General features: G+C 43.1%; 1 protein-coding gene across 1 annotated transcript in view; it reads right to left on the bottom strand.

Annotated features, from left to right (window-relative positions):
• TENM2 (teneurin transmembrane protein 2) overlaps positions 1 to 22,531 on the bottom strand; it is a 689,205-nt gene that overhangs the window by 177,212 nt on the left and 489,462 nt on the right. The gene's annotated exons all lie outside the window — the stretch shown is intronic.

Genomic DNA, 22,531 nt, shown 5'->3' with positions numbered 1-22,531 from the left:
ATTTAGACATAGATTGGCTTGGTGTTTATGTTTATGCCCTTATAGTGCCTGGCCTTGGATAAACCAGCAATTAAAGTTTAACTTTGCTTCAGTGGAAACCAGGTTCAGAATTGGAAGTGATTAATGAGAGACAGAGTGGTCAACTAAGGCTACCATGATAAGGGGATGGGGAGGTCAAATGGGACCCAAGAGAGGCCTGTTCTAAATAATAGGTGAAATGCTGTAGCAGGCAAGTGGGAGCCATTGAAGTCTCTTGAGCAGTGACTGATGTGATGAAAGGGATGTTTTGAAGAATTAGTGTGTAGGAAGGATATGAGATATTCTAAAGGGTGAAAAACTGAAAGCAGGAGGACCAATTAGGAAGTGATTGCAGAAACCCAGGGGTGAGGTAAAAAAGGGTTTGATTAGGACAGTGAATGAGAAGAGGGGGACAACTTTGGAGGAACATTTCTAAGGAAGAGGTGACAGGGCTTGACCGTGGGCTGGACAGAGAGGATGAAGGAGAAGGCAAAGAGGACACCAATGTTTCTTACTTGTTGACAAGAAAATCGATAAAACCCCAGTAGAACTGGACTAATCTTGTGAGCTCTTGCAAAATCACTGCATAGAAAAGTCACTTGCATGCTGACTTCCAGAGAACATTCAAAGTGTAGGTTTTAGCCAATGAAAACCACCACTGTAGGATTAAGCAATCTCTCCACTTTCCCTTCCATAAAAAGGTTTTTATGGGTTACAGACATCAACTATAACCCCTTTTACGAACTTCATAGAATGAAACTCCAGGAATCTCCTAATGTGCCTTTCCCGTCGTCAGAATCGCCAGTTTTTCCACCTGAAATGTGATCACTGAAAACAAAAGACTCTATAATCTTAAACACAAAGGCTTTGCCATCAGACACACCTGGGTTTGAATTCTGACTCTGTCACTTACTATTCTTTGATGTTGGGCACATCTACTTTTACCTTCTTCTTGGTTTTCATACCAGGGAATTAATCACACCTAACATTCAGGGAGGTTATAAGGATGACATGAGATAATGCTTAGGGCAGGGCCAGAAAGTTAATAACCATTTTATTAAGTACCTAGGGACTATGAGTCACCTACTTGCAAATCATAATGATCATGACGAGCAGCGCGTGGTTCTAGTTTCACACGTGGGGCACTGGCAATGGCCACTGCTTAGAAGTTGAAATTTTCTCCATTTCTCAAGATATGAGTGTGTTTAGCTTCTCTCTACCCCATATCCCATTGGTCCCAGCTGTCTTTGTGGGATAAAATAAATGACTTAAAGTGATATGACAAACTGATGCTGCTTTTGGAGACCTTTCTAACCAAAGCATTTGTTCCTTAGCAACCTCGAAAATGTCCAACTGCAAAGACCCATGTCTACAAATTGCTGTCAGCCAGAGGAATGGCTGTAACTTCCTTGGTGCCGAGGTGAGAAGGATCTACTTCATTTCGGGTCCAAGTAATCACCCCCATGAGGAAGAGTTTGGCTGAAGGTGATTACTTGTGTGGGGCCATTGCTCATTACTAATTTGGGCATTAGTCATCTCTTGCCGAACCACCTGACCAGCCAAGGGACACGGAAATGGCTTAGGACTAGTGGCAGTGCTCACCGTCCAGCCCAGTAAATTACTCTAAGAAGAGGCATTTTTCAGGGGAAAGAGAAGACATCTGTTTTGGCTGGCTCCTCAGAGTCCCCCCCACAGAAGCACAGAGGGCAGTTTTCATTTAAGGAAGAATTGGCTAGCCAGGGGCTCTTGGAGAAGATATTGACTCTGATATGATATGGTGTTTGATGTGTCTCAATCCTGTAGCCCTTTATTGTGCTTTATTATCTTCAAAGCACTTATTACCCCCTAAAATGATATAATTTATTTTTATGTGTGTTGTCTTTCTACTCAGAAGAACATAAACTCCAGGAAGATAGGGGTTTCATCTGCAGGGTAGAGTGAGTGGTGAGGAGTGAGGACTTCAGAACTACTGCCCTTCTTCCTTCCCAGGACAGGCCAAATGATCCTCAAGATCATTTTCTTCCTTCCTTCCTTCCTTCCTTCCTTCCTTCCTTCCTTCCTTCCTTCCTTCCTTCCTTCCTTCCTTCCTTCCTTCCTTTCTTTCTCCTTTCCTTCCTTTCTTTTCTTTCCTTCCTTCCTCCCTCCCTCCCTCCCTCCCTCTCTCCCTTCCTTCCTTCCTTCCTTTTTTTTTTTTTTTGGAGTCTCGCCCTGTTGCCCAGGCTGGAATGCAATGGCTTGATCTTGGCTCACTGCAACCTCCACCTCTTGGGTTCAAGTAATTTTCCTGTCTCAGACTCCTGAGTAGCCGGGATTACAGGCACCTGCTACCACACCCGGGTAATGTGTTGTATCTTTAGTAGAGACGGGATTTCACTATGTTGGCCAGGCTGGTCTCGAACTCCTGACTTTGTGATCTGCCTGCCTTGGCCTCCCAAAGTGCTGGAACTATAGGCATGAGCCACTGTGCCTGGTCAAGATAATTTCTTGCAGGACAACAGGACAGGATCGCCCAGGAAAAGGCGGCAGCATCTTCTGTTGGTAAAATTCCACTCTATTATGTGTAGGGTGTTTGTTTATCACAATTTCCCAGGAGTTTCCCTCTTTATACCTCTTGTTCCTCCTTTCTATCTCAAAGTGCTCTAGAGTAGAGTGTACATAGAGTCACTATACATAGATTAACATGTGTCAAGCAGCATCACACAGCATCACTCACTGCTGCTATAATTTGGGCAAGGGCTGGAGGCTAGAAATGCAGGGGGAGGATAAACTGAGCCAGCCATGGAGACTGCCTTCCAGGATAGGGAGCCTGGGAGCAAGTGAGAAGCTGGTTTGCAAGGAGGCCATCTGGTGTAGGGGAGCCTCTGCTCTCTAGGATTCCTAGGCTACAGCCTGGCCAGCTTGCTTGGCAGACTGACTGTCACTAGAAGGAGGGCATTTTCCAAAAGCTCAGGCCCTGGCCAGAGTTTCCTTTTCATCCCTCAACACTGGGAATTGATAACTCAGGCTTAGTATTGGGGACATCTGGCTCCTCTGTTCTAGGACCTCATTGTGATCAATCTGGGACATGGGGATGCTTGGGGGACCAAACTGTGCCTCGTTGACTAAAGAGGTTACTCTGTAGCACGTCCTACCCATTAGGTCTGCAGAAACTCTAGAAGGGGTTTAGGAGGCACATGACCAAATCCCAATAGAAGGATGTGTCTGTGCACGGGCTGGCTGCGGGAGGAAGTTTGTCTCCCAAAGCCGCTTGTGTCTCTTGCAGCCACCCAGAGGGTGATAGCACAATAACCCAAAGTAAACACCACCTCTCCCCGCCCAGTTCTCTCCTTTTCCCTGGCCTCTGAAAAATAACCCACTTTGGCATGCAATGTGACGGCTGTGCCTTTGAGTCATCAGTCATACCCCAAAGTGGCATGAAAATGCAACTTTTACGAGAGCTCGAGAGGCAAAGAAATAAACCACAGCAAATATTTGACTGATCCAATTATAAATCTCCCCACTTCTTGGCAGAGACCGAGGAGGAATGGTAATTAAGATAACTTAGTGGGTTTCCAGAGGAGCGGGAGGAGAGCAGCAGAGCCTGGACCGTGGAGCGGGGGCTGTTACTTTCCCAGAAGGGAAGGCGGCCACAGGCAGGGAGCGGGCAGCCCAGAGATTCTTCTAGAAACCACACTGATACACACCTGCCAGAGAGGGCAAGGTTAAAGACAGACTCATTGCCCTTCGGGAGGATGTTATTACTGGGTCCAGGACCCCCCAAAAAGGGGGGATGACTTCATCGCTATTTGGAACGTTTTCTTGCTGAGGGTCAACGCGAACGGGAAAAGCAATAAATGCTGACATTTCCCGGGGAAGCCTGCCACTCCCCTCGCTCTGCACTGGCAGCATCACCGGCCTCCTGACGACGTCTGATGTTGATTCTACCTCAGATGGCAGGGCATGCTCAGCAGTTGGTGGGATGCAGGGGAGCGGCATGTGTGAGCTAGGGCTGCTTGAAGCCACATGACCACAGGGTCTCTGGTCTCATCCAGCGACCGCGGGAACGACTTAGCTGCGGTGGGTCGCTCACTCATGGGGGCCTGTTCATCTCTTTCTGCCTCCAGCCAGGCCTGTGGCAAAGTGCGCCTGGCTGATTCCTCATTAAAGCTCAGCACAATTTCTTTGCTCTCTTTCAAAGGGGCTGAGTGCTCAGGGAAGGGGGAGGAATGACAGCGTGCTCCAGTGGGGGCTGGCTTCCCTGAGTGTGGCCTTGCCTGTCTTTTTCAGGACTCCCTGCTCAGTTCCTACTTACAGTATCTGAGTCACTTAACTAAATGCAACAGGCCCAGCTGCAGGCACCACTGCTCGGGCCACTGTGAGAACCAGCCCCTGAACTTCCGGACAGGAAACAGCATCTGCATTTCCAGACTGTAGCAGCTCATCACGCCAGGCTCCGCAGGCAAGAATCAAGCAGATGGAAGCTAGAGAGGAACCAAACAGGGTTCCCTAAAGTCAGCAGCTGGGGAGAATTTATCTTACAAGGGCAGAATTCTTGATTCTTTCATTACATGTCCTCTTGCAGCAGCAACAAAAGTAATAATAAAAAATAAGAGCCTATTTTTGCCTGAGCACTTGCTACATGCCAGGCATAATAGCAAATGCTGATGTGTGTTTTTGCATTCCACCCTCCCCAAAACCCTAGTCTCATCTCGGAAGAGAACAGTGGTTTCTAGAGAAGTTAACGAATGGATCCAGTGCCATTGAGCTTGGTTGGTGGCCAAGCAAGGATTTGAAGTTGGATTTGCATGAATTTTAACAATTATGGGGGACAGATCCATCTTTTCCAAGAACCTAGTTGTAGCTGCCAGCATATCTGGTGGCTGGCCTGGTTTGTAAGTCCCCTCACGATGCCACTGAGCGGATAAGAAGGAGGAAGGAAGAGCTTAGCAGTGCTAGGGTCAGACCTGGGCAGAGCAGGCTGGCCTGAGGACAGGGAGACATCCCACTGGGGCAGAGAAAAAAGGGTGCCTGGAAAGGTCTGGATGGCTTTGCTGGGTGTTGGCTGTACTTGGTCCATAAGTGGCTTTGGGAGCCGGCCCCTTCCCAATTCCCTAAACACCATTCTACCTGTATATTTTCCAGTCACACTGCTCTTCTCTCTGTTCCTGGAAGATGCCAAGCTCATCCCAGCCTCAGGGCCTTCGCACCAGCCATTCCCTCTGCCTGGCCTATTCTTTCTCGTGATCTCTTCTCATTAATCCTGCCTTTGCCTAAATATCATGACCTGAGAAAGGGCTTCCCTGACTACCCATTCTGAAATACCTCCATCAAAATGTAAATCAAAACCACAATGAGATACCATCTCACACAAGTCAAAATGGCTATCATTAAAAAGTCAAAAAACAACATGCTGGCATGGCTGTGAAGAAAAGTGAGCACGTACACACTGTTGATGGGAATGTGAATTAATTCAGCCACTGTGGAAAACAGTTTGGAAATTTCTCAAGTAACTTAAAACAGAACTACCATTCAACCCAGTAATCCTATTACTGGGTACCCAAAAGAAAACAAATTGTTTTACCAAAAAGACACATGCACTCATATGTTCATTGCAGCACTAATCACAATAGTAAAGATGGGATCAACCTAGGTACCTATCAATGGTGGATAAAGAAAAGTGGTACATATAGACCATGGAATACTATGCAGTCATAAATAATGAAATCATATTTTTTTCAGCAACATGGATGTAGTTGGAGGCCATGATTCTAAGCAAATAAATATAGGAACAGAAGACCAAACATGACATATTCTCACTTATCAGTGGGAGCTAAGCATTGGGTACTCATGGAAATAAAGATGGAACAATAGACCCTGGGGACTACTAGAGAGGTCAGAGAGGGAGGGGGCAAGGGTTGAAAAACTATTAAGATTTTCACTCTTGGGTAACCATTGAGTGCTATGCTCACTACCTGAGTGATGGGACCATTTGCATCCCAAACTTTAGTATCATGCAACATATCCAGGTAACAAACTTGCTCATGTACCTCCAAGTCTAAAAAGAAAGTTGAAATTATTTTTTTAAAAAACCTCTATTACTTCTTCTTGTTTCTATCCTCAGCAAAAACTCATGATTCTTTGAAAAAAAACCTTGCTACTAATTTATAATTAATCTTCCTCCTTTTGGATATGAACTTCCTCCAACACTTAAGAGTGGGAGACTTGTCGCTGGAGTTCCAAGATAGCCAAATAGGAACAGCTCCAGTCTACAGCTCCCAGCGTGAGCATCACGGAAGATGGATGATTTCTGCATTTCCAACTGAGGTACCAGGTTCATCTCACTGGGGCTTGTCGGACAGTGGGTGCAGCCCACAGAGTGTGAACCGAAGTAGGGTGAGGCCTCAGCTAGGAAGCTCAAGGGGTCGGGGAATTCCCTTTCTTAGCCAAGGGAAGCCATGACAGATGGTACCTGGAAAATTGGGACACTCCCACCCTAATACTGTGCTTTTCCAATGGTCTTAGCAAATGGCACACCAGGAGATTATATCCTGAGCCTGGTTCAGAGGGTCCCATGCCCACAGAGCCTCGCTCACTGCGAGCACAGCAGTCTGAGATCAAACAGGAAGGCAGCAGCAAGGCTAGGGGAGGGGCGTACACCATTGCTGAGGCTTGAGTAGGTAAACAAATTGGCTGGGAAGCTCGAACTGTGTGGACCCCACTGCAGCTCAAGGAAGCCTGCCTGCCTCTGTAGACTCCACCTCTGGGGGCAGGGCATAGCTGAACAAAAGGCAGTAGAAACTTCTGCAGACTTAAACATCCTTGTCTGACAGCTTTGAAGAGAGTAGTGGTTCTCCCAGCATGGAGTTTGAGATCTGAGAACGGACAGACTACCTCCTCAAGTGGGTCCCTGACCCCTGAGTAGCCTAACTGGGAGACACCTCCCAGTAGGGGCCGATTGACACCTCATATAGCCAGGTGCCCCTCTGAGATGAAGCTTCCAGAGGAAAGATCAGGCAGCAACATTTGCCACTCTGCAGTATTTGCTGTTCTGCAGCCTCCACTGGTGATACCCAGGCAAACAGGGTCTGGAGTGGACCTCCAGCAAACTCCAACAGACCTGCAGCAGAGAGTCCTGCCTGTTAGAAGGAAAACTAACAAACGGAAAGGACATCCACACCAAAACCCAATCTGTATGTCACCATCATCAAAGACCAAAGGTAGAAAAAACCACAAAGATGAGGAGAAACCAGAGCAGAAAAGCTGAAAATTCTAAAAATCAGAGTGCCTCTTCTCCTCCAAAGGAACACAGCTCCTCGCCAGCAATGGAACAAAGCTGGACAGAGAATGACTCTGATGAGTTGAGAGAAGAAGGCTTCAGATGATTGGTAATAACAAACTTCTCCGAGCTAAAGGAGGATGTTCGAACCCATCGCAAAGAAGCTAAAAACCTTGAAAAAAGATTAGACAAATGGCTAACTAGAATAAACAGCATAGAGAAGACCTTAAATGACTTGATGGAGCTGAAAACCATTGGGCGAGAACCACATGACACATGCACAAACTTCAGTAGCCGATTCAATCAAGTGGAAGGAAGGGTATCAGTGATTGAAGATCAAATGAATGAAATGAAGTGAGAAGAGAAGTTTAGAGAAAAAACAGTAAAAAGAAATGAACAAAGCCTCCAATAAATATGGGACTATGTGAAAAGACCAAATCTATGTCTGATTGGTGTACCTGAAAGTGACAGGGAGAATGGAACCAAGTTGGAAAACACTGTTTAGGATATTATCTAGGAGAACTTCCCCAACCTAGCAAGGCAGGCCAACATTCAAATTCAGGAAATACAGAGAACACCACAAAGATACTCCTCAAGAAGAGTAACTCCAAGATACATAATTGCCAGATTCACTAAAGTTGAAATGAAGGAAAAAGTATTAAGGGCAGCCAGAGAGAAAGGTCGGGTTACCCACAAAGGGAAGCCCATCAGACTAACAGCAGATTTCTCAGCAGAAACTCTACAAGCCAGAAGAGAATGGGGGCCAATATTCAACACTCTTAAAGAAAAGAATTTTCAGCCCAGAATTTCATATACAGTCAAACTGAGCTTCATAAGTGAAGGAGAAATAAAATCCTTTACAGACAAGCAAATGCTGAGAGATTTTGTCACCACCAGGCCTGCCTTACAAGAGCTCTTGAAGGAAGCACTAAACATGGAAAGGAACAACTGGTACCAGCCGCTGCAAAAACATGCCAAATTATAAACACCATCGATGCTAGGAAGAAACTGCAACAACTAATATGCAAAATAACCAGCTAACATCATAATGACAGGATCAAGTTCACACATAACAATATTAACCTTAAATGTAAATGGGCTAAATGCTCCAATTAAAAGACACAGACTGGCAAATTGGATAAAGAGTCAAGACCCATCAGTGTGCTGTATTCAGGAGACCCATCTCACATGCAGAGACACACATAGGCTCAATATAAAGGGATGGAGGAAGATCTACCAAGCAAATGGAAAACAAAAAAAAGCAGGTGTTGCAATCCTGGTCTCTGATAAAACAGACTTTAAACCAACAAAGATCAAAAGAGACAAAGAAGGCCATTATATAACGGTAAAGGATCAATTCAACAAGAAGAGCTAACTATCCTAAATATATATGCACACAATACAGGAGCACCCAGATTCATAAAGCAAGTCCTTAGAGACCTACAAAGAGACTTAGACTCCTACACAATAATAATGGGAGACTTTAACACCCCACCGTCAACCTTAGACAGATCAACAAGACAGAATGTTAACAAGGATATCCAGGAATTGAACTCAGCTCTGCACCAAGCAGACCTAATAGACATCTACAGAACTCTCCATCCCACATCAACAGAATATACATTCTTCTCAGCACCACATCACACTTATTCCAAAATTGACCACATAGTTGGAATAAAGCACTCCTCAGCAAATGTAAAAGAACAGAAATTATAACAAACTGTCTCTCAGACCACAGTGCAATCAAACTAGAATTCAGGACTAAGAAACTCAATCAAAACCGCTCAACTACATGGAAACTGAACAACCTGCTCCTGAATGACTACTGGGTACATAACGAAATGAAGGCAGAAATAAAGATGTTCTTTGAAACCAATGAGAACAAAGACACAACATACCAGAATCTCTGAGACACATTTAAAGCAGTGTCTCAGTCTTGCGCACAAGAGAAAGCTGGAAAGATCTAAAATTGACACCCTAACATCACAATTAAAAGAACTAGAGAAGCAAGAGCAAACACATTCAAAAGCTAGCAGAAGGCAAGAAATAACTGAGATCAGAGCAGAACTGAAGGAGATAGAGACACAAAAAAACCTTCAAAAAATCAATGAATCCAGGAGCTGGTTTTTGGAAAAGGTCAACAAAATTGGTAGACCCCTAGCAAGACTAATAAAGAAGAAAAGAGAGAAGCATCAAATAGATGCAATAAAAAGTGATAAAGGGGATATCACCACCGACCCCACAGAAATACAAACTACCATCAGAGAATACTATAAACACCTCTATGCAAATAAACTAGAAAACCTAGAAGAAATGGATAAATTCCTGGACACATACACCCTCCCAAGACTGAACCAGGAAGAAGTTGAATCCCTGAATAGATCAATAACAGGCTCTGAAATTGAGGCAATAATTAATAGCCTACCAACCAAAAAAAGTACAGGACCAGACGGATTCACAGCTGAATTTTACCAGAGGTACAAAGAGTTACTAGTACCATTCCTTCTGAAACTCTTCCAATCAACAGAAAAAGAGGGAATCCTCCCTAACTCATTTTATGAGGCCAACATCATCCTGATACCAAAGCCTGGCAGAGACACAACAACAAAAAAAGAGAATTTTAGACCAATATCCCCGATGAATATTGATGCAAAAATCCTCAATAAAATACTGGCAAACCGAATCCAGCAGCACATCAGAAAGCTTATCCACCACGATCAAGTTGGCTTCATCCCTGGGATGCAAGGCTAGTTCAACATACACAAATCAGTAAACGTAATCCATCATATAAACAAAACCAAAGACAGAAACCACATGATTATCTCAATAGATGCAGAAAAGGCCTTCAACAAAATTCAACAGCCCCTCATGCTAAAACCTCTCAATGAACTAGGTATTGATGGGACGTATCTCAAAATAATAAGAGCTATTTATGACAAACCCACAGCCAATATCATACTGAATGGGCAAACACTGGAAGCATTCCCTTTGAAAACTGGCACAAGACAGGGATGCCCTCTCTCACAACTCCCATTCAACATAGTGTTGGAAGTTCTGGCCTGGGCAATCAGGCAGGAGAAAGAAATAAAGGGTATTCAATTAGGAAAAGAGGAAGTCAAATTGTCCCTGTTTGCAGATGACATTATTGTATATTTAGAAAACCCCATTGTCTCAGCCCAAAATCTCCTTAGGCTGATAAGCAACTTCAGCAAAGTCTCAGGATACAAAATCAATGTGCAAAAATCATGAGCATTCCTATACACCAATAACAGACAAACAGAAAACCAAATCATGAGTGAACTCCCATTCACGATTGCTTCCAAGAGAATAAAATACCTAGGAATCCAACTTACAAGGTATGTGAAGGACCTCTTCAAGGAGAACTACAAACCACTGCTCAGTGAAATAAAAGAGGACACAAACAAATTGAAGAACATTCCATGCTCATGGATAGGAAGAATCAATATTGTGAAAATGGCCATACTGCCCCAGGTAATTTATAGATTCAATGCCATCCCCATCAAGCTACCAATGACTTTCTTCACAGAATTGGAAAAAAGTACTTTAAAGTTAACATGGAACCAAAAAAGAGCCCGCATTGCCAAGACAATCCTAAGCCAAAAGAACAAAGCTGGAGGCATTACGTTACCTGACTTCAAACTATACTACAAGACTACAGAAACACAAACAGCATGATACTGGTACCAAAACAGAGATATAGACCAGTGGAATAGAACAGAGCCCTCAGAAATAATACCATATATCTACAACCATCTGATCTTTGACAAACCTTACAAACACAAGAACTGGGGAAAGGATTCCCTATTTAATAAATGGTGCTGGGAAAACTGGCTAGCTGTATGTAGAAAGCTAAAACTGGATCCCTTCCTTACACCTTATATAAAAATTAATTCAAGATGAATTAAAGATTTAAGTGTTAGACCTAAAGCCATAAAAACCCTAGAAGAAAACCTAGGCAATGCCATTCAGGCCATAGGCATAGGCATAGGCAAGGACTTCATGACTAAAACACCAAAAGCAATGGCAACAAAAGCCAAAATTGACAAATGAGATCTAATTAAACTAAAGAGCTTCTGCACAGCAAAAGAAACTACCATCAGAGTAAACAGGCAACTGACAGAATGTGAAAAAAATTTTACAGTCTACCCACCTGACAAAGGGCTAATATCCAGAATCTACAAAGAAGTTAAACAAATTTACAAGAAAAAAATCAACAAGCCCATCAAAAAGTGGGCAAAGAATATGAACAAACACTTCTCAAAAGAAGACATTTATGCAGCCAACAGACACATGAAAAAATGCTCATCACTGACCATCAGAGAAATGCAAATCAAAACCACAATGAGATACCAGCTCATACCAGTTAAAATGGTGATCATTAAAAAGTCAGGAAACAACAGGTGCTAGAGAGGATGTGGAGAAATAGGAACACTTTTACACTGTTGGTGGGACTGTAAACTAGTTCAACCATTGTGGAAGACAGTGTGGTGATTCCTCAAGGATCTAGAACTAGAAATACCATTTGACCCAGCCATCCTATTACTGGGTATATGCCCAGAGGATTATAAATCATGCTGCTATAAAGACACATGCACAAGTATGTCTATTGCAGCACTATTCACAATAGCAAAGACTTGGAACCAACCCAAATGTCCATCAACGATAGACTGGATTAAGAAAATGTAGCACATATGAACGATGGAATACTATGCAGCTATAAAAAAGGATGAATTCGTGTCCTTTGTAGGGACATGGATGAAGCTGGAAACCATCATTCTGAGCAAACTATCGCAAGGATAGAAAACCAAACACCACATGTTCTCACTCATAGGTGGGAACTGAACAATGAGAACACTTGGACACAGGGTGGGGAACATCACACACCGGTAGGGGACGGGGGAGGGATGGCATTAGGAGATATACCTAATGTAAATGATGAGTTAATGGGTGCAGCACACCAACATGGCATGTGTATACATATGGAACAAACCTGCACGTTGTGCACATGTACCCTAGAACTTAAAGTATAATAATAATAAAAAAGAGTGAGAGACTTGTCTGTTTCACTTAACACAGCATCCCCCGTGCCTAGAACAGTGCTTGGCACATAGTGGGTACTCACTAAAGATCTTTATTGCATGAATAAAAAAGATTTAAGCCAAAAGGAAATAGTATCTAGAGTGAAGGGTGTACCAACAAGGTGGAGTTTTGGTGACACAACTACTTAAAGGATATAATCTCTTCAGGAAATGCCTTTTGGAAATTTTAGTGGACACTAGTTTTCTCTTATTTTTGCTTCCTTACTGTTCAGATGCTACCATGAGTTAACATTTAATGAGGCCAGGCACTGTTCTAAGTGATTCATGCTCATAATAACCCTACTGAATACAAATTATTCCTGTTTTGCATATGAGGAAACTGAGACACAGAGAGGTTACATAGCTTGCCCAACAGTTAGTAAGTGGTGGGGCTGAGATTGACACCCAAGCAGCCAGCTTCAAAGAGGACACTCTTAATCCAGTGTATTACAGTCTTCTCAATATGCCTAATGAACAGGCAGCCAGTAGGGGGTGCTGGCATGCCTCTCTCATTTGCACATGTGTGTGTGTATTCACAGGACCACAGGGTGCAGGCACACTCCGCCCCGTCTTTGATGGGCAGGGGAGCGCCAGCCAACATCTGGTTTCACTTAGAAGGCCTAAGGGTCCTTAAATTGGAGTTCATAGAAAAATCTGAAGCGTGGCTCTCAAGCCTGTTATGCTGTAAGGGCAAATGAATGTAAAACTGTTTGTTCCTTCAACAAATATTGAGCAACCACCATGTGCCTGGCACTGCTCTGTGTACTGGGGATACAGCAGTGAATGATACAGACAAGGCCTCTGTCCTTCTGGAGCTGACATTTCCAAGGAGGGGATATAATGTCAGGGAGGGAAGAGGACTGTGAGTAAAAAATAAAGCAAACCAGCCAGGTGCAGTGGCTCACGCCTGTAATCCCAGCACTTTGGGAAGCTGAGGTGGGTGGATCACAAGGTCAGGAGTTCAAGACCAGTCTGGCCAACATTGTGAAACCCTGTCTCTACTAAAAATACCAAAATTAGCTGGGTGTGCTGGGGTGCACCTGTAGTCCCAGCTACACAGGAGGCTGAGGCAGGAGAATTGCTTAAACCTGGGAGGTAGAGGTTGCAGTGAGCCAAGATCATGCCACTGCACTCCAGCCTGGGCGACAGAGCAAGACTCCATCTCAAAAATAAAATAAAATAAAATAAAATAAAATAAAATAAAATAATAAAATAAAATAATTAAAATAAAGCAAACCAGACAACCCAAATGTCCATCAACAGGTGAATGGTCACACACATTGTGGAATATACTTACAATTGAAAAGCTACTCAGTAATAAAAGTAATAAGCTATGGAAACTGATATGGTTTGGCTATGTCCCCACCCAAATCTCATCTTGAACTGTAGCTCCCATAATTCTCACGTGTCGTGGGAGGGAGCTGGTGGGTCTTTCCTGTGCTGTTCTCCTGATAGTGAACAGGAATCATGGCGGCGGGTCTTTCCTGTGCTGTTCTCCTGATAGTGAACAAGTATCATGAGATCTGATGATTTTAAAAAGGGGAGTTCCCCTGCAAATGCTCTCTTGCCTGCCGCCACCATGTAAGATGTGCCTTTGCTCTTCCTTCGCCTTCTGCCATGATTGTGAGGCCTCCCTAGCCATGTGGAACTGTGAGTCCATTAAACCTCCTTTCCTTTATAAATTACCCAGTCTCGAGTATGTCTTTATTAGCAGCGTGAGAACAGACTGATACAGGTACAAACAACACCATGGGTGAATCTTGCTGACATTCTGCGAGTGAAAGAAGGCAGACACAAGAGCACATGATTCCTTGCATATGAAACTCTAGTGGAGAAAAATCTAATCTCCAGTGACAGAAAGCAGATCAGTGGTTGCCTGGGCCTGGAGGTGAGGTTGGTGTGGGGCATAGGGGAGCTGTTGGGTGGTGGCATTGCCCTCTATATGGCTGTGGTGGTGCTTACTGAGGTGGATACAGTTTTCAGATTTTAGGGATCCAAGTGGACACTTAGAAAATGTGTGCACTGGTGCATGTTTTAGCAGCACAATTAGCAATTGCAAAAATATGGAACCAGCCCAAATCCCCATCAATCAACAAATGGATGAAGAAAATGTGGTACATATATACCATGGAATACTACTCAGACATAAAAAGGAATGAAATAATGACATTCACAGCAACCTGAATGGAATTGGAGACCATTATTCTAAGTGAAGTAACTCAGGAATGGAAAACCAAACATTGTAAGTTCTCACTCGTAAGTGGGAGCTAAACTTTGAGGACACAAAGGCATAAGAATGATACAATGGACTTTGGGGCCTTAGGGGAAAGGGTGGAAGGAGGGTGAGGAATAAAAAAACTACACATTGGGTACAGTGTACACTGCTTGGGCGACGGATGCACCCAAATCTCAGAAATCACCACTAAAGAACTTATTCATGGAAGCAAACACCACTTTTTAACCAAAATCTATTGAAATAAATTTTTTAAAGTGTGCATTGGGTAGTTTTAACTTTATACCTAAATTAAGTTGATTTAAGAAAAATAAAGCATAAAGCGTGAAGGAGTATTCTGTTGTAGATTCACTTGTCAGGAAAGGGCTTATGGAGGGCATGAGGTGTAAAAAAGTCAGGGGGAGCCACCTGAATATCTGGGGGATCATTCCAGGAAGGGAGGACATTCAAAAAGTTCGGAGGCAGAATGAGCTTGGCAGGGCTGAGGGAGAGCAAGTGAGCTGATGCGGTAGAGTCCAGGGAGTGAGGAGGAGACTGGTGGTTAACCAGACTGCAGAGGGACTGGCCAGCCACAGAGACTGATCTTCCGTCAGCTGTTTATGAGCACCTACTGTGGACGGCCACAGCTGTGAGTGAGGGAGACGCAGCAGGGAGCAGAACAGCTGCTGCCCTTCTGGAGCTGATATTCTAGAACAACTTCAGAATTTCCCTTTGCATGATTGGAGGCCAGTGGAGGGTTTCAGAGGCTGAAAAGATGAGACCAGAGCTTGTTTTTGTCTTAATAGGAAAGCGTCTTGCCTGGTGTGTTTACTGAGCCTGGTTCCTATGAAGGCCCTCCGGGGTTGGCACGGGTTTTGGTGGTTTGCTGGTTGAAGATAAGCAGATTATGGGTTCTGCCAAATTTCCTCCCTTCATATATCAAGCCTAAAATTGTGGTTTTCAAGTTCCAAAGGAGTGTATTTTGAATGTCTCTGGTATGGGAGGGGGGTGATGTAGGGGAAATGAAAAATGAATAGAAATGGGTAAAGTGTCACAACGGAAGGATAAAGTAATATGATCACTATGAATATTTGGCACATTCCAGCAGCCCTTCTTCTCAGAGCTGTTTCAGAATGGGATTCCCAACAGAAACAGTAATGAGGCTGGGCCAAGCAAAGGCAGGGACAATTCAATTCCTGATAGGTGAGTGAGTTCCCTGGACATTCTGGGACAGGTATTGGCGCTGGTATCCACTAGCCACATGAGGACAGGGCTAGCTCTGCCTTGTCCCTGCCTGCAGCCCCTTGACATGTAAATAGGTGCTCAGTAAATGTTGGCTGAATACAACGTGATGGCCTGCCTCTGGCAGAATGGTGCATCTGTCTGAACACAGGGTCTCCTTCAGGGAATGTTAACCCTTCTCATATGAAATTTCTGAGAACAGGGGAAACAACAGCCATAAGTCTTGATCTCTTATTTTCAACAAGATTTTCCCCAGGTACATGAAGGTGTGCATTCCCAGTGAGAAGGGTAACTCATAACTTCAGGGCATTTGGCCACTTTTTCCTTTTATTTAACATGTGTTCCTAGCTGGGGTTGTGTACACAGCTGCAAATATGCAACAACTTAACACAGGGACACAGCCATTAAACCTCCAGAGGGGCTGCCCCCCTAGGTCACTGTCGGAGCCAGTTCTAGAAGGAAAAGCTAGTCCCCATTAGCGAAGAATGACTAAAGCAAAGCAGAATTTCTAAAAAGAAGTCAATTGTTACGTGAAGCTTCAACATAGCCCACACAACAAGGGGTGTCTTGGTCTGCCCTCTGCTTAGAAAGGCCCTCTCTTGTCTTTCTCTTTACCTGCTTAACTCACCCTCAAAGATTCACGTTGTGTAGCCTCCTCTAGGAGGGTGCCCTAAAATCCCTCACAGGTTAAAAGTGGTGGCCAACTTTTATGCTCCCAAGTCTCCTGTATCCAACCCTCTAGTAATAACAATAGCTGATATTTGTTGAATATGTTATGTGAGGGACAGGAACAGATCATGTAAATGACATACAGTAGTGGCTCCAGGAAACATACAAGAGCATAGTGCTAGCAGGGTGAATGTTATTTCACCTCTCCCATCCCATGAAGAGCTGTGCTTGGGCTCCACACAGGTAGATGCAGTGTGCACTGTGTCCCCCCGAGAGGCACCCCAAACCTCTGCTACCTCTCCTATTCATAGAAGGATAGGGAGGAGACAGGAATCACTTGACTGAGTAGGAAGACTCTGAGCTTTGCAGTTTATACTAGAGTTTTGACAACCAGCTGAAGCGCAGTTTGCATGTCGGTATTGGTATCGGACAGCGTCCTTGCTGTTCTGGCTGGAGAGCTGCCTTGTTGCTAGGCTACCTGAGAGTAAGCTATAAGGGTTGTAGACCAGTTAGATTGATTGACTGATCTCCATGGGGTGCTTACTATTTCCTGGGCATTATCTCATTTATTCTTACAATGGCCTGATGAGGGATAGTCCTCATTTTCTGAATGTTGAAACTAAATCTAGAGTGACTCATCCGGAAACACTTCATAGGAGAGACAAGTTTCAAACCCAGACCAGGATGATTGTAGAGTGTCAGCTGTTATTCTCCACCCTGGACTGCATCTCACGACCCTCCGTACTTGATGTTGTCATCATTTCTTAACTTGTCAGGTCTCCATCTCCTTAAAGGCAGAGCCGATGCTTTTAATCGCTGTATCCCCAGTACAGACATTCAATGAGTATTTGTTGAGCGCATGAATGGATTGATTTTATATTTCATCTTCTCACGAGGTCATGCCCTCATCATGCTGCCTTTTGATCCAACCCAAGAGAAGGGTAGAAGGTATTGTTCTGAAGACCAAGTGAGCCATAATGTTGACCTCACAGAGCCTTGGGGTCAAGGTCAGTGAAATTGATGAGCATTTCAAGGCTATTCCAAGGTACACAAAGGAGAATGAATGTTTTACCTCTCAGTGCTTTGCTGATGTGATTTCTTATTTACCGCACATTCCATCTAATTGTCTTCAGCCAATGGTTTATCAAAAATGTCACATTTGGCTCCTTGCCCTCCCAAGATCAATAGGAGGGCCCAATGTGGGTTGGCCGTGAAAATATTTCAAACATATCACCAAGAAGAGGCAGCACACTGGGGATGTGTGCAGTCACAAAATGACTTCCCAAGCCCTAATGAGGAACAGAAGCACAGGCACTGAACAACTTTTCTTGAAGCATGAGCTGCACCTTTCACCAGGCTGCAGTGTAACTCTGCACAAGTCTTCAGCTCTGATTCTGCTCTCTCATCCCCAAAGTGGGAATAATAAAAGTCCCCACCCCTGAGGGATGCTGTGAGTTCGGCTCGGCTCATGGTAAGCACTCAATTAATGTGAGCTGCTCTCATGGTTATTGTTGTTATAACACCTTGATGTATTATAAATCCTTTGAGCTGGCAATTCCACTCCAAGAATTCATCACAAGGAAATTATTAAAAAATATAAGAACATAGACCTGAAAGAATGTTTACTGTAGAATGATTTATCATATTGAAAATGGGGGATTGCTTGAAAAAAATTTTATTCAAGACAATGGACTATTTTGAGGCATTTAAAATGAGTTTATGGAAAAATATTCAGACTTGGAAAGATGTCCTCTATCTATTATTAAGCAAAGGCTCAGGGTAAAAATAGTGTGTGTGGTATGATCTTGTGTTTGTAAAAATGATGACTATATGTGAACAGAAAACAGTCTGGAAAATATACTCAAAAATGTTAATGTTTTCTGTTTATCCTATCATCACCATGTCTTACTTTATAATGAGAAAAACATAAATAAAAGTTATCTTATAAAAATTGAAATCTGTTTTTTTGTTTGAATCTGTTTTTATGTCATGAATGCTTTGAAACCATAATAATAATAGCTTACACCATTTCTATGTGCCAGCGTGAATCAAAGTGCTTTACAAAGATTACTTCATTTACATCCAATATTGCTCTGAGCACATAATATTATCTCCAGTTTATAGATGAGGTAACTGAGGCACAGAAAGGTTGAATGACTTGCCCAAGGTCATACAGCTTGGAAGTATTGGAGGTTGGAGTTCAAAGTCAGATAGTTTAGACTGATCTACACTCCTTCTGCCCAGGCTCTCCTGCTATTCCTGTCTGGAAGAGCAGCGTAAGAATTTCACAGCGGTTTCTTTTTCTTTTTCCTTCCTTCCCTTCCTTCCCTTCCTTCCTTCCTTCCTTCCTTCCTTCCTTCCTTCCTTCCTTCCTTCCTTCCTTCCTTCCTTCCTTCCTTCCTTCTTTCCTTCCTTCCTTCCTTCCTTCCTTCCTTCCTTCCTTCCTTCCTTCCTTCTTTCCTTCCTTCCTTCCTTTCTTTTCTTTCTTTTCTTTCTTCCTTTCTTTCCTTTTTGAGACATGATCTCACTCTTTTGCCCAGGCTGGAGTGCAGTGGCACAATCAGGGCTCACTTCAGCCTTGACCTCCCGGGCTCAAGCAATCCTCCCATCTCAGCCTCCCAAGTAGCTGCGACTACGGGCAGATACCACCATACCTGGATAATTAAATTTTTCTGTTTTTTGGTAGAGATGAAGTCTCACTTTGCTGTCCGGGGTGGTCTTGATATCCTGGGCTTAAGTGTCCCTCCTGCCTTGATTTCCCAAAGAGCCAAGATTATAGGCATGAGCCACTATAGCTGGCCTAAAGTTTATTTTCTAAATAAGTATTTAGATATTTTAAAAATTATAATTCAATCTCACACTGACTTCATTTATATGGTAGGATCTAGTTATCTGAGGATCATTGGAATTCGTAAGAGGCCACTTAAAATCAATACACTTAACAAATGGAAAACTGTTTGATTAGAACTTTATCTTGGAAAAGGAAACCCTGCCGAAAAGTTTATTTTATCTCATATTTAGGGAAATTCAGGTTACACTTGAAACTATGCTCTAGTTGTGAGAATGAACATTGAATTTTCATACATACACAAAAACACGACGCCACACATTTCGTTCTATCAGCTTCATCGATAGCAAAACACATGCTGTTTTCAGAGATGTCAGAAGAGGAGCATTATATGCATCGTAGAATCGATGAAACACACAGGACAGTGAAGCATCACTTAGTGTAACGAGTGCAATAGAATCAAAAAGAGCATTTCTGTAAGCAGATGGGATATCTTCATCAAATTTCCCAGGATCTCTCTTTACGTTTTTTATAAACACCCTCTTTGATGTGCCGATCTTATCACCTTCTTTGTTAATTTTCTCTGCCTCCGTGTTTAACTGTGCTACCTCAGCCAGATCCATATTTACCAAGGCTTTCCTCTGACACATTCAAGAAGATCCCCACCACCATTTCCCTTGACTTGATAAAATTCCTGTTTTTGGCAGTAGGTGTAATTTTACTCCGTAAACAATTGTGTTTACGTTGTACTGTAGATGCTCCTAGAAATGAGTGAGCACCAGAGAGAAGGAAGAGGAAGGTGTCTGGCTGCCAGATCCACATCCCAGCTTTGAGCCCCTAGCCTCTGTCTCAGTTCTTCCATCCGTAAAAGGGGAGTGCCACTAATGCTACCTAGCTCATACGGTGTTGTGAAGATAAAACAAGATAATGCACATGGAACAATCAGTCCCTGTTACATTGTGGTCCTCTGAGAGTGCTGGCCATTATTCCGAGTGGGTTTAGACACCATGTTAAATGGAGAGGGATCTCTGAGTGCAGGACATTTTTATAAGAGCTCGGATGAATGATTAATGATTATTGTCGTCTCAGAACAACTTTAGCTTCCCTACAAAGCATCCTTACTGAGAGGGGCTTCAATGAACATTTTAGAAGCCATTAATTTTTGTGAAGATCTTGGAATAAAGCTTTTCCTAACATCTCTGAGCATACATTGAACTTCTGTAACTGTCGTTTATCAGGAAGCTTAAAGATGTGTACTAGGCTTTCTTTGAATCCAGGCCGATGTGTGTCTGCTCAGATAAAGTCGTACAAGCAATTGCACTGAGGGATCCTGTTCAACCAAATGCCAAGCAGAGCAGAGGCACATGTTTGATTCAGGATATAAAACCAGGAGCAGAATTCCAAATGAATGCGTAATATGTCCCATAATGGTGATTTTATTTTTAAATAAGGAGAGTTTCAAAGCTTGGGTGCAACTCCCCTATTTTTATATCTAAGGCAAGGGATGCGAGTAGTTGTTCAATATTTTAAGTGATTTAACCTTGAAACAGTTATTTCCTTTTCCTCCTCTTTCAAACTTCTGGATCAATTTAATTGAAGACTATCTACAGTCTGTAAGGGAAATGATTAAAGGAAATACTGTTGCTATTCACAAGTACTTGTATAGATTTGTTATGGTTTTTCTCAAAATTGCAAAAAAACACATAGTATATAAATAAATGGAATCTTGAGAAAGTGATTGGAATTATAGGTGTCATCTATAACCACTGTTTGTTTTACTGAACATAGGCTCAAACTTGTTACAGATTCACTTATTAAACACACACATACACACACACACACACACACACAGAGAGAGAGAGAGAGAGATTACAGAAATTAAGAGAAGTATAAAAGATACCCATATTACAACCCCTCAAATGAATAAATGTTAAGGTTTTGTGGAATTATATCCAGTCTGTGTGTGTGTATGTTGGAGATTGGGGGGTGGGGGACTTGCCTTACCTTTAATATGTTTTTACGGATAAAAGGAAGTACTCTTAAAACATAATTCCCAGTACTATTCTTCTTGACTATTCTTAGAGGTGACCACTCTCATGGGTTTAGTCTCTCTCTTCTCTGGATATATATCCACACATATATATAATACATGTGATTTATTAATACATAAACATACATATACAGAGATTAACATTGTAATACTAAATGTGGATTTGAACTGTAAACTCTATGTTAATAAAACTGTCACTTTCATCTTTTTATATATAGGGTTCTGTATAAGATTTCACTTGAGGATAAAGGTCATTTGCTTAGAAAATTTGCAAACTCCTGAATTACAGCACCTCCAAGACTCTCCTCGGTCTAAAATATGTGATTTGGTGCTGCCCCTTCAAACTCATTCCTGTTTTGTCTGTTGCTGCCTTCTCTCTGAATTCCATGAACTCAAGCCTTGTCCTTCTTGTAAAACATCCACGGTGTCCTCCTGTGCACCCTTCACACCGGTTCTCTTTCCAGACTCAAGCATTCCATGAGATTTCTCCTTGCGCTGCTCAGTAGTTGTCCAGGAGGGTGCCCACTGACTCAGATGGCAGTTTCAGTTCCTCTCTCCTGTTAGGATGCCACCAGCTAACCAGAAGGGGCCTCTCAGGAAAGTCCTTTCCAAAAGCACTTTCAGTCCAATGCGGAAGAAACCAAGATTCTCTTGGTTTCACACAATCATTCACTACACCTTGAGCTTCTTTGGAAAGGAAGGTTCTGAAAAATATGCCTGTAAAGATCTGGCTTCCTCCAAAATGAAATGAAACTTCGTATCAGGGGCTTCTGCAAAGCGTGATTTGATGTGCTACGCAAGCTGACAGCCAAACCCTGGCACTGCCTCCACATTTCAGCTCCATGTGAAAGGTGAGGCCCAGTGGAGCCTATCTGACTGGTCGATGGGCACTGAGAGAGTAAAGAGAGAGTGGCAAGATGACAGAGCCAGGGAGCTCCAAACAGCCAGGCACTCCAGCATCCCAGGAATGCAGTTAGTCCCACATCTAATTGAAACCATGTGCAGGTTTGCTTACTTGGGCAAGAAAGAAGGGGACAAGGAAAGACAGAGTTCATTTTCAAATAAGGATCTGAAACGAAAAGGAGTAAACTCGAGCTGGCAAAGACTAAAACCACTAATCACCATCTATAAATCTGCTTTTAAAAAATGTCATTAGGGGCATTCTGCTGATAAGAACAGATAGAAATGTTTGCTCAGC

The sequence above is a fragment of the Macaca mulatta genome, chromosome 6 (genome assembly GCF_049350105.2).
Source record: "Macaca mulatta isolate MMU2019108-1 chromosome 6, T2T-MMU8v2.0, whole genome shotgun sequence".
NCBI lineage: Eukaryota > Metazoa > Chordata > Mammalia > Primates > Cercopithecidae > Macaca > Macaca mulatta.
The sequence above is the reverse complement of the archived record's forward strand: the minus strand, read 5'-3'. Positions and strand labels throughout refer to the sequence as shown.